At 45.2% G+C, this 14,500-nt stretch overlaps 1 long non-coding RNA gene across 1 annotated transcript in view; it reads left to right on the top strand.

Annotated features, from left to right (window-relative positions):
• The window catches only part of LOC138258586 (uncharacterized), a 116,280-nt gene that overhangs the window by 27,868 nt on the left and 73,912 nt on the right, over positions 1–14,500 (top strand). Inside the window, exon 2 of the long non-coding RNA XR_011198435.1 lies at positions 7,119–7,186. This is a non-coding gene — a long non-coding RNA (uncharacterized lncRNA). The remainder of the gene's footprint in view (positions 1–7,118; positions 7,187–14,500) is intronic.

Here is a 14,500-nt window from a genome sequence, read left to right as displayed (position 1 = left end):
GCGTATTAATGTCAGACATATTTATCTATCCTATGCATGCATGTAGACAGCTAAAACTGTACCTAGTTGGACCAAGAGGTGTGAATTTTATAGTCACAAACGTTTGTTAATAATACATATTAAAACATCTGCCCGGGTCTGGCTTTCTGACATCCCTGCGTTGACTTCAATAGTACCACTACTGACAGATGTAGTTATCAATTGATGTGGCCTCAGCATCAAATCATGCATGGACCCTTGCTTTGCACCTTCATGACTGCCTGTGGGGTGTTACCTCAAGCAGTCCAGTGATGGGTCGGACTAGGCGCATAGCGAGCGCATCCTTTGATGTAAGTGTGACTATAAGGGGACACTCCCTCTCCTGGAATCTGGGGCTAGTAGCCTTTAGACCTGGGGCCTACGGTAGGTAGTTCCTCGACACAGGTAGGCAGCATTATTTCTTCTTATTTTTCTGCACCCACTCACTTACTGAGTGTTGGATGTCTCTGCATTGCATGACGTTTAGGGATCCTAGGCCCTGAAGAATGCCCCCAGACCTTCCTTGGCTCATTGTAGAGGGCAGAAACACGTCGGCCATTTTTTAAGATAGGTGACCCAGTGAGTCCTTGTCCTCACCCTGGTGTCCCATCCTTGCTTTTAATACACCAGCAGATACCATTATTAAAAGTGTAGTTTGCACACCGGTAACTGCCTAGGTGTTTTTATATTTTTCCCTAGCTTAGCTTATTCCAGATAACACTAATTTACGCACTCCCTCCCGTTCCTTTAACGGTGAGGTTGAGTCCGCCCAGGTGGCATTGTCGTACCTGGGTGGGGCTAGATGGTCAAATGATGAAGCATGACACTATGTAGTGTGTGAGACCACCTAGTACGTAAAGGAAATCCCCTTCCCTTCCCCCACCACTCCACAGCACTCACACTCCGTTCACATACCCACTGAGGTCTAGGAGCCCCTGGATAATCTCCCTTGGGTTGAGCTCCTCATTTCAAGTGATCCCCATAACCTTTTGTATTTTTTGCCTGTGGGGTCACGTCACGACCGCATGTGCAAACATCTGAATAACCCACATGAAACATTTAATAATTCACTCAGGACATATTGCATGAGATTGCAGGTAATTTATGAGACCTCTGCAGAACTATTTGCACGACAACTTCCTATCAATGATATGACCAACACAATATGCATAAAGAATGTCTCCTTATAAACTGGTCGCCTCTATCCTGATGGGCTGTTACGTGGACCTGTAGGGCAATCACGACCCATGTGACAGGTATTCAATGGCAAGCAACCACCAACAAGCCACTTAAGCCAGCCAAGTCAATACTGAAAAGGACTGGCACCAATGCCTGAAGGGGACCTTCACGTACAGCTGCCATCTTGGAGGGCATTAATACAATCCACCTCTGCAAGTCCCGCTGTCGCCCCTCACCAGTTTCAAACTGGACAAGCTAATGTACAAAAATTATCTGAGAACAGTTTGAGGGATAAGTGCAGCTCATACTATCCAGGAGCATTTCCTTCCTGTGCCAACAATATATTGAAAGAGACCGCCTTTGTTGCTGTACCCAGCACCTGAGGTGGTTTGGTAGTTTTTAGTAATCACTGTTAAGAGAATTCGGCCTGTAGAGTAACTTACAGCCGCCAACTAATGTAACTGAGCCCACTTTCTCTAATCCCTAACCCTGCTAAGTGCTGCGACCCAAGAGTTTGTAAGAGCACCACTCTGGTAAGTCATGCACGACACCAAAACACATCCCGCATAAGCCCACAGCAAACAAACACTGTTCCAGCGAGCACTCCCCACAATGTAGCGTGCAAACTGCTGGATAATGTGCTGCGACACCTTGCAGTGACACGGGGTATATGTGCTGCAAACATACATTGACAATACAATACACCATTTCCAGCTACCAACAGCTGGCTCCTTACATAGCAGCAGCGGCCACAAGTGCATCTGCCAGAAACCCACACCGCTCTGTGGATGCCAAACTTCCAGTTACTCACAGAGGAATGATAATACTCCCTGGAACAAATCTTTCCAGTAAGCGACAATCTCACACATCAACAAACGATGGTCCACGTTTCAAACTGTGCACACGGTTCATATCCGTACTTAGTCGTACTACTATCATCATCGATTTGTTGCACACGGGCAGCAAACCAGAACACATCAGTTGCTGACACAGTATGCCTTTCATTCTAATAAAGTAGGATAGAGGTAGCCAGCACAAAGCCATTATGTCACATGCCAGCCCTGCCAAATCTCATCCCAATGTGAGAACATTTTCGCTCAGTCTGCCAGACTCACTAGAGTGAATACTGCCAATTTACACGGACACCATTACCAAGCACTATCGGTTTCCAGAGTAACAGACGTTTGGCCAATTTTCGCAAAGTATTGTAAATCCCATGTTTGCAGTCCTGACAACAACAAAAAATGAAAATATTGGCCCAATTTTTACTAGTTGCAAGCAAATCCGCTATACCAGTTTCCAATTAGACAATCGCTCCGAAACAGTCTTTCACGAAGACAGCGGTGCACAAACACACGCGGAGACGCATGCACTCAGTGGCAAGTGGCCCACCACACAAGTAGGTGTGTGCACAAACACACGGGTGCAAACAAACGCAAGAAGGCGCAAAGACAGGAGCGCAAGTGGAAAAGCGCGCTCAGACACGTGCTTAGAGATAGGCATATTGTACTGTAGGTTTATATAGCACTATCCCTGATGAGGCGCTGCAGCGCTTTGTGGATAAGTAGCACGCTACACTGTGGACGCCAGGCTTGGTTTGTAGTGTAAATGTTGTACTTGCTCCCCTGCACTGCATGATCATGTTTGCCTGATAGAATCATCCTGATCCAGGGGAACGCAGCCTTCCTTTCTCAGCCCCTGAGAGCATCCCTGGCTAAATACAACCCAAGCATGTTCCCTAGCCCACCACCAGATAGAGAAACCAAGAGGCTGGATACCTTAGGGAAACATATATTTAATTCCACTAGCTTTTCATTGTGGCCGGTGAACTCCACAGGCCTCTTGGGCTGCTCTTCTCATGTGTTGTAGGATTTGGTTGTGTAATTGCCCCCCATGCTGCCTTAGTAGGACCATGCTATCTTCAGCTAGGCTTTACTGGACAGCAGGGATGCAGCTAAATTTGCCATACGGTCCGGACAAAACACCACAAACTCCCTTGGTAGGGCCATGACCTTTAAAGTGGTTACACTTGGTTACAGTGCACTGTTCCCTCAGGGGATGTTCAATCATCCCTGAGAGACATTCACTTGCTCTGTGAGAAGCCAGACGCAGCACTGAAACTCTTTAGCGAGAGCAGTCACCTCTCTATCTTTGGGCCTCTTCCTTTCTTTTTGGCTGCAACAACTGTCTTTTCATCCCTACAGCGGTTGAGGAAGAGGCAATTTTGGGCATCCTCAGTACCAGCCCTGCCTGGTACAACAGCTGGCACAAAGAAGACAGAGAAACCATACCCAGCATGCTGCCCGTTCCCCTGGCCAGCGCAGCCTCCAGGTTTCTTTAGTTTGCCACCCTCCTGAGGCGCGCACCTTGTGGGAGGTTGGATCAAACATCACCTGTCCCAATGATCCAGTGCTCCAGATAGTGCAGAAAAGGTATGCTGTACCATTTGTGGACACCCCCAACCTTTACCACCTTCTCAAGAATGGCTGTCCAAGGAGCATCTTGCTTTACTCCGCCAAGAAGTGCAGGCCATCTTGACCAAGGGGGGCATTGAGACGGTGGCAATGCCATAGAGAGGGCATGGTTTCTATTTTGCTAATTTCAGGTACCGCAAAGGGATGGAGGCCTCTGCCCTATTTTAGGTTTGCGCCCCCTCAATTACTTGATGTGGAAAGAGTTAAAAAATGCACGTTGGCACAAGAACTGTCAGCCTTCAAGCCTGGAGTTTGGATAGTAGCTTTGGATTTGCAGGACGCCTACTGCCATAATCCCTGTCCTGCCTGGCCACAAACATTACCTGTGCTTCACAGCGGGCCAAGGGCATTATCCTTTTGCTGTCCTCCCTTTTGGTCTCACCAGTGCTGCTTGAGTGTTCCAGCCTTCCCCTAACTTGATGACTGGCTGTAGAACGTAAGCTCGTCCCAGGTCGACTCCCACCACCATACTACATCAGATCGCCTGCATTTGATGGGGTTTTCTATCAATATGCTGAAGTTGCACCTGACTCCAACTCGGTCTTTCCCTTTTATTGGAGCCATTCTGGACACACTGCAGTTTCGGGCCTATCCTCCGGAGCTATGGGTCCAGGATAATCAGACTATGATACCAATGTTTATCCTCTTATCCTGGATTTCGGTGAGAGTGACTGAGCATGCTGGGCCTCAAGACCTCGTGCATCCTGCTAGTAAATCATGCCCACTGACATATGAGGGCTTTACAGTGGGACCTGAATTCCCAGTGGACGCAGTAGCAAGGGAATCTTTCCAATATTGGTCCAAATATAGGAAGGAACTGCAAAAGACCTGCAGTGATGGCTAAATAACCCCAATTTGGTCAGCTGTAGGCCCATCTAACTTACCAACCTAGAACTCACAGTGATGACGGATGCCTCACTCCTGGGTTGGATTGGGTTAGCCAGCTGGGAATGATGGAGATGAGAGGACTCTGATCTCCCGTAGAGTCTCGGCTCTACATCCATTTGTTGGAGTAAAAAAATGAAAGCCCTCCTACCATCCATCAAAGAGAGGCTGGTTCAGGTGTTCAGGGACAATACCACTGCCATGTGGTATTGCAACAAACAAATTGGTGGGGTTGTGGACCCTGTGCCAGGCGGCTCTGGAACCTGGCTACAGCGGCAGGACATGTTCCTGGTAGTTCAGCGCCTCGCGGGCTCTTTGACGCCAGGATGAACTCAGCAGGCTGTGTTTGCGAACCACTGATAGCATTCACATCCAGAGGTGGCACACTCTGTTTCTTGAGGGGCGAGCTTTGGCTTTATATGTTTACCACTAAAGAGAAAGCACAATGCCATCAGTTTTTCAAGGCAGTTCTTGCTGGGAGGCACAAGTCTTCTTGAGTGGAGCTCAGGGATCCTGCATGCCATTTCACTGATGCGAAGATTTGGAACGACTGGGTGCAAGTCATACTAATGGCCCCAGATCGGGCATGGAGGGTGCGGTATCCAGCTCACATTAGCATTGTTCCTTCCATCAGGCTGCCCCTTCCAGAGTACCTCCTGATGTAGCATCAGGGCAGGGTGATGCACCTGAGCTTATGCACTCTTCAACTTGGTATATGGAGATTACGCAACAACAGTTGGATCTTTCTCTTGAAGTATGTGATGTTATTTTGTCAGCCAAGCATTCATCTACCAAATCCATCCACAGCTCCTGTTGGGAGAATTCTGTGGCATGGTGTTCAACATGCCAGGGGGGATCCCTTTTCTGCACCTCTATCAGAGGTTTTGTTCTTTGTCCCTTCTCTAGCCCATCAAGGCCTTCCTTTCGGCACTGTTAAAGGTAATTAGTTGGCCATCCAGGCCTTCTTACAGCTGCAGGACCAACCTTACCTTTTCCAGGCACTGATTCGTTTACTTAAAGGCTTGCAAATTCTTTTTCCTCCTGTCCCATTTGTCATGTCCCAATGAGATCTAAATCTTGTTCTTACCTTCCTAATGTGTTCCCCTTTTGATGGGCTCCATTCTTGGCCTTTGCAGCACCTCACACGTAATACTGCTTTTCTGCTTCCTATCACATCTGCAGAGGGGTCAGCAAGCTTCAGACTTTCTGTGAGCCCTCCAGACACTACCTTTTACCACAGACAGGCTGATCCTCAGGACACATGCCTCTTTCATCCCATAAGTGGTCGCCCCCTCTGTTGGCCAGAGTATCACTCTATCTGCTTTCTATTATCCACCTCACCCTTCCAAGGTAGGGGAGAGGCACAGTTGCCTAGGTCCCAAAATAGTGTTCTCATCTAACACTGATAGCACCAAAGGCCACTGAGTGGATGATCAGCTCTTTGTGTTTGCTGGAGCAAAGAAGAGCAAGGCTTTTCAAAAGCGCACCATCTCCCAATGGACTGTGCTTTGTACCAAAATCTGCTAGGCACTGGTGAAGAAATAATGGCCAGCATGCCCATTCCACTAGGCCAAGGCCATCACTACTGCACTAGCATGCAGGTTCCCTGTCCTGGAAATGTATTGGGCAGCCATGAGAGGTGTCTGCACACATTTACCAGCCACTGCTGCCATGACAGCCAGGTCCGCATGAGGGCATTTTGCCCATTTGATTTTCCAGGACTTTCTGGTCTAGCCAGTTCGCAGCCCTGGGGAGGTATTGCTAAGAGTATCTATTCTAAGATGCGGTATTTGCGCTTAGAAGTCTCCTTCAGATGTACATTTGATAATGCCTTATCTGGTAGAGACTAACTGCATATTCCTCAATGGCCCTCCCATCCTCCTAGCTTTGCGAACTGGACTCTTCCAAAAAAAAATAAAAAAAAATCCTGCTAGCTTCTGCATGCTGGTCAACAAAGTTGCATTGGTTTCATCATGGCTCCGTGTTTTTGGCATGGAAACAGTCACAAAAAAAAACTGATGTCAGCAAGCCGGAGTGGCGCTTATATATGCACCCTGATGTCACTTCTGACTACCAGATAAGGCGTTACTGAAGGTCAGTAACATACTTTGGTTCCCAGTAGAGATGCAAATTAGAAGCAGGACTTCATTGTCATTTGTAGGTGTAACCTGATAGTCCATCTTCATAAAGGATGTGTTGCTCTGGAACATTCAAATTTTTAGATAATGTGTAGGGATATGTGATCCTTCTAGTTTCTTGCTGTTACACTAGGTTGCCACTACCTACTGATAGGGAATCTTTTTTTCTTTTCTTTTTTTTAACTACTCAGAGCAAAATGGGAATAGTCATGTTGCAAGCATTTTTCTAAAACGCAGGTGATTAAACCAATACCTTCACTGGGAGTGAATTCCATAGTTGGTGAGTTGGAGCGAACAGGATGGGCCACCGACCAATTTCTTCTTATAAGACAAAACAGTTAGCTGTAGGGTCACACTGAAGTGTATTATCCGTTTTGGAGAGTATCTTTTGAGCTTAACCTGTAAAAATAATGTTCCTTTTCAGTTTATTGCCCAGCAGCTTGAAGATATATCTTTTGGCAGCACTCAGCCAGCGTGGAACCTTCAGTGCAGGTGAGATGTGATTGTGAAACTACAGGTAAAGAAATTGTCTTGCTGGTGCATTATGAATTCTTTGTTGTTGTCTCATAGTAAATACTGCAGATACTGTTCTAACAGGACCGATATGGTTAAATCTGAAGAACTGAAAAAGGGGTTTCTTTAAACTGGAGTAATCATCGCATGAGGAAAGAGAGCTGCAGAATGCCCAGCAAGAAGCAGTTTCTCCAAGACAATATTTACCTCCCATTAGTTCAGTCCATTTCAAGAACCGCCCCACTCCCCTGCTAGCCTAGCCCTCGCCCACACAACCTTAAACATCGAATACCTCTTATCCTGACAGCTGTGCATCTTCAGCAGCTGACTCAAAGCGAAATGTAAGTACTCGGGAGATGTAAGATATTGTGAATCAGTTTGACAGTCTCCTGTCTCTGTGGCGTTCTGACCTGTCCTAGAATCTCTAACTCAGTGGATCGTGATTTCAAATGTTCTTTCACTCCCTAGTCTTGTCACTGTCGACCCAAACCCTAACAACTTCCTTCCCTCTTCTGGTCTTCCCTGCTCCCCGTTATGTCTCGCTTTACTCACTCCCTACTTGTTGGTCCCATGCCTAAAGGCAGTCACCCACAAAGTGCTGCTGCTCTATCTGGAGAGACACCAATCTTTTGAAGAAGTCTTCTTGTCAGCTACAAAGCGTTTTCTTTATTGCCTCTGCCTCATGTACTTCCATCTGCTCTGTTCCTTGTTTTCTCTTTGCCACCTTGTCTGTGCTTTGAGACATCTCACTGTGGCTTAAGGTACTGATCAAATAAGCAACATAGCATCTCATGACACATACAGCCAACTTCTATAGTCCCTTTTTACTACAATTCCCTCTGTCTCACTTACTGTTGCTCACATCTTTTCTGTCTCTCTCTGCTCCTGGTTCTCTATCTGAATTACTCATCTATACCATGTTGGTCTGTGCAGTGACTGGACGGGAACCTAAGAAGTCATTCAGGCGAATTTGATTATTAATATTGAATCTCTATCCTCTTTCTCCCGATCACCTTCACCGCAAGGAGTTTCGTCTCATTGTACTACACTACTGAGCTCTTCCCCAGACCTCACCCTTCTGTCAGTCAGTGCCCTGCCCATCATCCTACAGCCACTCAGCATTCAACTCACCTTATGCATAACTCATTTCCTGTCCACATGTCCCCTCTTTAAAGCTGTCCCATCCTCCAGTCCTCCCCCCCGTTGTTTTCCAACCCACAGCCATTTCACTCACTTCCTCTATCTTCTCCAACTCTTGATGATTGAGTTTGTAGAGCACCCAGTTGCTGGCACTGAATGTCAAAAGCAAACCTAAAGTGGAAAGCAGAAGTCTTTGATCAGTTTTCTAAAATAAGATGGCCTAGACGTGGTATATAGGCCCAGAGGAAGTGAGATCCAGAGAAACGCAGAGCAGTAAGAAATGGAATGGCCACCGTGCTGCATCTGACGCATACACAGAACAGTGAGAAGAGGGAAGGATCATGGGTTGCATGAGGGGGCGTAGTGACACAAATTACTCTGGAGATAGTAGGGGCCGCCCAATGAACCAAACACGGTGCCTGGGACATCATCAGCTTGTCCCCTGCAAGGCAGTGGAGTTTAGAAGGACTGCATGGAGACCAGGTCATGTTTGCAAGGCCAAGAAAAAGGCAAGCCACTGCTCTATAAACAATGTGTAAATCTGAGATTTTGGGAGCGCCACCAGCAGTTTTTTTATCTATTTAAAACATTTCTAAATCCGGGGGGCTGGTAAGAGAAATAACAAAAAAAGGACATCAAGTAACAATGATGACAAAGTTGAATTCAGATTTATTCTGGCAGCTGCTAAGGACAGAGAAGCATCCCCTGAACCATGGAGAGCTCTTCATGGTGTATAATCGATGGAGGAACAGTGGTGTGGCAACCCTGGATGCTGGCTCCTCAGACTGGGACTCTTTGTGTGTTAATTAAACGGCTGCTCAAGCAAACAAGACACATATGAGTGACCATGGCCTCCATTCAAGCTAGATAGAGGAGATAATGGAATCTCACCTATGGTGCTCACATTTATTTCACAAGTATAATTCTGTTCCATAATGCCCGCAACAATCTAATTTTTAGATATTTGACTTGAATATTTATCTTCAGGTGATTCATTAACTGATTGAAATATTTTGTGACAAAACTACGAATCGATTTGGATAAAGGGGTTACAGCGGAGGTTGTTCTCTCCAAGCCATGTACTATAGACACTCTATCTCGGGTTTTTAATTCTTTTTGCCCATTCTTTCCCTCTTTCTTTGCGTCACACTCTCCCAGACCTCAAAAACTAGGGTGAGAAAATATTTTTTGCGCCTGCATAATTTTTCATTTATCAACATTTGGAGGAAGCTTGATAAGATGAAGTTTGTCCCTGTGTGCAAGGAGTGGATATAGATGCTACAACATGTAAAAGACCGGGATGTCACTGCATTCCCCAGTGCGTCAGACAATCCGGTGCACAAAAGCAAGTTAACTCAATGAAACCAGCAGTAAGTAGACACCAAAGGCCAATCTCCCCCCGTGAATTCCACAAAAACCCAGAAATCTGGAGTCTGCCCTCCCCCCAAAACAGGAAAAATCTGAAAATGGACATTAAACTAACCTGTAAACAATCAGGTTAGAACTCAGACCCCACAAAAGATGGTACAAAAGCCTGCTATGAGGCAGCCCAGTGATTCCATAGTAGGTACCCTGTAAGTAGTTGCCCCACTGCAGGTTTAAACACAAATGGCACATGTGTAGATGCTACATATGCACGGCACCACAACACATCTTGCATTCAGTGGGAGAAGATATTGGGACCACTGATATATGGCACAAAGGGTCCACGAGTCCCCATCACCAGCAGCAATGCCAGAACCCCAAGGCACAACAGTCTGGGTGCAGTCAAGGAAAAAACTGCCTTTTCCTCATGCCTCTGAAGAGAAGCACCCAACAACAAAATACAAACTACAGAAGGTAAAGGTGCTGCTGGAGAAGCAGGCAAGTCCTGCTAGGAGCAGTCAACACTGTGACTCAGTAGTGCTGGCCAAGGTCCTAGAATCTGTGTAACCCAAGTGTACATTAAAAATAATATACCCAGCATTAGCCGTTGGAGAAACACATGTTAAACGTATTCAAGTCTTACCTGTAGTGTGGGCAGGGGTGGCTCCTCCTTAAGGGTGGAGGAGCTTCGCCTCCTCCCCCGCCAGCAGCGGCAGCTGCAAAACCTTCAAAAGAAATGGATAATAAACTTTGTTTATTATCCTTTTCTTTCAAAGGGGTGGGGCCACAGGCTGTGACTTGCACTAAGAGGGTGTTGTCAGCACTTCCCCTCAGAGAGCATGCATGTTTGCCCGAAAGGCTCGGGCCGGTCAAACATACATGCGCAGTGTGCTCTCTGCGGCACAGCAACACAGTTGCTGGGCTGCAGAGAAGGTTAGGAGCCTGTGCCTGCGTTCAGCCAGCCAGCAGGGAAGAGGAGCGCGGCACGGACAAGCTAAGTGTTTTTTTTTTTGTTTCTTTAAAAAATATTTTTAAAGTTTATCACCCCACCTCCCACCCACACCCCCATCTCTTCCCCTCCCCCACGCATCACCCACCCCTTCCACAACCCGCAAGCCGCTCCTGAGTGTGTGTATGTGTTGAGACAGGAGGTCATGTTCTGTCATTATCCGAAAATACATGAAGGGTGCAGTACTCCACAAAGCCATCTTGTACGAAAGTTGATTATTATTTAGGCTTTGCAGTCTCCCAACTTAAGAAATTACACTAACTAGTCAGGAGAACCTCAAAGTCACTAAATTAACCTAAGCTGGAGTCCCTGAAAGTCATGGCACAGAGCAGACAGGCTTAACTTAAGGTAATGTGTAAAGTATTTATGCAATACCAAAACAGTAATAAAGTCAAAACACCAGATAAAAATCTCAAACCGAATGAGAAAAACAGAGTAATATTTAATAAACAAAATGGCATCAAACTGACAAAAATCCAATATGGGGAATTGCAGATACGAACTGTTAATGTTTTAAGTAAAAATAGTGCCAAAAACCACTAAGTGCCAATGATAGTCTATGGAAGCAGTAAACCATGATAAAGTGCGATTTCAGGCTGACCACACAGGTCAGATACCCCAAGCAGGTTCAACCCGGTCAAACATTTAACACTCTGACAGTATTTTTATATGGAGCTCAAAATCCTTCCAGTGGGGCAAACCTGAAGATGTATCCGAGGAAGGTCCACTGAAATCGTACAAAGTTGCCACAAGGTCCCCCTGGTGGATCTACAGGTTTTAGAAGTCCAAGAAATGTCAAAGTTCCAAATTTCTGAGGTTTCTGGAAGAGCTCCTCTGGGTCATTTCTAACACTACCAGGACCTCAATAGCAGCACGAAGGAGCCAGGACTCACTCTAGTAAAGGCCACCAGCAAGGTCCAGTCAGAAATGGTCACTTCAGGAAAAAAACCTCTTGCAGCTTGTTGTATCTCTGTAATCACACAGGAGGTCAGCAAACTGACCCTTAGTGTCCACTTGTGTTGGATACAAGAGGGAGCAGGCCCAGTCCTTCAGGAGTTCCCTAAAGTTATACCATGCAAGGCCCAGTCCTCTTCTGTTCCTTTGCGGGTCCAGAAATTGTTTTAAAGAATAGGGCTTGTTGGTGACACATTTATGGTTGGCACTAGCTAGTGGCTGGGGGGTGACTCCAGGGTCCTCCCTAACCAATGGGATCAATCAATCAAAGATTTATAAAGCATGGCAAATCACCCCTGAGAGTCTCAAGGCGATAGAGTGGTTAATTGCTTGGTGGTCATATGCTCATTCGAACAGACAGGTCTTGAGTCCTTTCCCGAAATGCTTGAGCAAAGAGGTGGTCCTGGGGTGCATGGGCAGGTCGTGCCAAGCTTTGGCTGCTAGGTGAAAGGAGCGTCCTCTGATGCTGCTTTGATGTATCCAGGGGATGTCTGCAAGGGAAAGGCTGATGGATTGTAGGTGTCTGGTCGGTCAGATAAAAGTTCCCAGGACCAACCCTACCAACATTTTCAGCAGTTCATATTTGCCCTATTGCAAATAATCCTATAGTGCCCCTCACTCCTGAAATCCAAAATGGATAAACCCTTCCTCCATTGTGCAGCACCAGTGTGGCCAGGGAAATGAGCAGTCCCTTTCTCTGAGGTCACTTTAAATCATTTTGGGGATAGCCCCCCTTCTACTGTGTTGATGGCAGCCCGGCTGGTAGGAAAAAGTATTGCCTTCTTCAGGTCTCACTTGTGAAAGGGCAGGTCCCTTTACAAGATAATGAAGTTCCTTTTTTCACCCTAATTGGCCTCCATGTAAGGGAAAGGAAAGAAAAACTCCCACACCCAGGGCACTGTTCTGCTCTGGAAGCAATTTGCACACATCATCAGTGTCAAGCACTTGCCTAGTAGCTGCCATTAGGCTAATTCTAATGCCCCTACTAGAGTTTCAGGCAGGTAAAAGGTACCTTTCTAAAATGTACTTCTCCTAAATATTTATTAGAGTATGACTTCAACATTAAATTGGATTTTAACTAAATACTTTGAATAACTTTTACAGCGGTTTCCTGTCAGAAGTTGCAAATTAAAGTTTATGATCAGTACTTTGACATTTTCTAGGATCCATCTACAGCCCTTTCCAATGAACATAGCTTTTGAGGCATAATTACTCCTATATTAATTTCACACATGTTCATCTTAGGACTATCAGTCACCCTACTTTGTGGGCAATAAGGTGTACTTAGGGGTGACATATTAATATTAAAAAGCAGGTTTTCTTGCCTGTTAAAAAGGGTTATTTTGAGAGGTCTGTACAGCAGGGTTTAGGGTGCTGCAGTCAGCTACAAAAGATAAGATTGAAGCTGTTTTTCTGTCACTGTAGTGGATGGCACAACCAGTGGTGCAGTCCACAAGTGACATTTAATATTCAATGTCTTGGGTGTATTCCTGTACCCTAGGAACGCCAAATATTCAAACTAGAGTCACGCCATTTTTGACATGTTTAATGGGGGAGCATAGGTACTTTACTCCTGTTTAGCAAGGGTCAAATGCACAAAGTTCCAAGTCTAGCAAATATAGGGTCCGGAAAAAGGCAAAAATTTGTAATGACCATGTAGTAACGGCAGATTCACTACACATTGTAATGGCAAGATCTGTAACTTTATTTGCTGCCTAGTCATCATGAAATAGGCATTTCATTAAGAAGCTTGTATGGTAAGAAGTCCACTTCATTAACTGCCTGTCACATACAGAACTAAGCCTAATTAAATGTACCTGAACTTTAATGAATGAGTTAATGTACATTCAGACAAAGTAAAATTAACCTATGGATGTACAACTGCACCAAATAATGTTCATGTAGGCCTGTGAATGTACATCCACAGAAGGAATTACATATTTTAACAGTATCTATGCAACAACACATTTACAGGTGGCAACAAACGTATGAAGTGAAGCCACATTTATTCAGGAAAAACAATAATGCATGCATTTTATAAAGCAAACATGGAAAGGATACAAATTCATACTGGAAAATACCGTATATTATTGGGCAGCATAACCCAACTTAGTTAGTGTTAAACATGTAGTACAAAGTTTTAAGGGTGAAATTGGTATTCACTACGATACTTAAAATATTGCAAGGTATTGAACTACTTAGGTAAAGTTGCTTTTAAAGAAAACACAATACTCTTAAACAATACCATTAATTATGACTGACTACAGAACATATAACATTATGAAAGCACTTTTAGTGATGCATTTCAATACGTTTACTTAGGTGTTACAGTTGACATCTGTGGTAGCCTTAAGTTGCATCGAAACCTCCACTGTAAATGACAAAAGTTCGGTTAAATCAGTGATAGCCTTTTGTAGAAATATAATAGGTTTAGGCACCCCTTATGGAATTCAAAATCACTGTAGGTTATCCAAAACTGTCTGCAGTGGCCTCAGTACTGGCCCATATACACCCTTACATCCAGAGGTGTGCTATCTGCATTATGCAGAATATTCCATAAAACATTTAGCCCCAGATTTACTAAAGGTTTGTGCAGGTGCATGTTCAGTGCAATGCAGTATTTCAGGGTACAAACAGCAGCAGCATTCTGCTTTCCTGAGCTAAACGTTTTTAGAAACGAATTGGATTATTATTTGGGGAGGGTGACTACAAACCTCAAGGAATAATCACAGACCTAGTCATGGTAAACCTTCAAAGTCTGCTACATCAACCAGGCTCATCCTGGTTAAAGATTTTACCACCTGGCTAAGGGCACAGTGTTCTCC

This window comes from Pleurodeles waltl, chromosome 9 (genome assembly GCF_031143425.1).
Source record: "Pleurodeles waltl isolate 20211129_DDA chromosome 9, aPleWal1.hap1.20221129, whole genome shotgun sequence".
NCBI lineage: Eukaryota > Metazoa > Chordata > Amphibia > Caudata > Salamandridae > Pleurodeles > Pleurodeles waltl.
Note: the sequence above shows the minus strand (reverse complement) of the source record. Positions and strands in the feature narration are given on the sequence as shown.